Source organism: Lontra canadensis, unplaced genomic scaffold, assembly GCF_010015895.1.
Source record: "Lontra canadensis isolate GAN:19392208 unplaced genomic scaffold, GSC_riverotter_1.0 scaffold167, whole genome shotgun sequence".
In the NCBI taxonomy this organism is placed as follows: domain Eukaryota; kingdom Metazoa; phylum Chordata; class Mammalia; order Carnivora; family Mustelidae; genus Lontra; species Lontra canadensis.
The window spans coordinates 1,740,783-1,741,569 of NW_022631161.1; the positions used below are offsets into that span (position 1 = coordinate 1,740,783).

Here is a 787-nt window from a genome sequence, read left to right on the forward strand (position 1 = left end):
CAGACAGTGTTCCTAACAGGGTTTTGAGTAAAATATTTTATATTTGCAAATTTTACCAAAGTTGTTGACTTTCTGAAGCAAGTATTCGTTCCCCTCCCAGGGCCTTGGAAGGTACACATGCAAGTGAGGGGCCTGTAGGTTGAACTTTGTCCAGTTCATGGTCAGTCTGCCTCTGCCCATGTACTACACAGGGACACCCCATGTTGCAGACCTTGGTCAAGATCTAAGGCCCAATCAAGCCGTAGGAAAGAGTTAGGTAAAACCAGCTCTACAAAGGCTTGGAATACATACAGTTTTCTAGTGATCATGCAGGTATCAAATTTAGAAAATCTGAAGGGCTAAATATCTAGCATATCATTGATCGTTTTGTAGTTCATGAGCGTGACGATTGGGTGTTCACAGCCATTGGGTGACTTGTGTCTTCCTGAAACCTCATTACGACTTTGGTACATGACTTGTCTGATGTGGAAAAAAAAAAAGTGTAGCATATCCACTTTGATATCAATACTCTAAGCTGAACGTTTTCTTCTGAAATAATTCAAGTGAAAATAGGGAAGAGATTGTCTGTTGCCAGTCCCAATTGCTATCTCTATGTATAGACTGTAACAAGTGCAACACACAGACTAACTTCGTTAATATCAAAGCCTGTGGGGGTGGACCTGCTGTTTTCCAATGTGGTCTCCAGAATACCGACTTTTCTAGGTAGACGTTACTAAGATTAACTTACTTATCTATTAAAATAATTGTCTTCTAAAAATGGATCTGGAAATTCTTAAAATCCCTAATC

General features: G+C 39.8%; 1 non-coding gene across 1 annotated transcript; it reads left to right on the plus strand.

Annotated features, from left to right (window-relative positions):
- The first annotated feature begins 360 nt into the window (after positions 1-360).
- Positions 361-465, plus strand: LOC116859901. The gene has a single exon (XR_004381228.1). It is a non-coding gene; the product is annotated as a small nucleolar RNA U13 (small nucleolar RNA).
- The last annotated feature ends 322 nt before the right edge of the window (positions 466-787 follow it).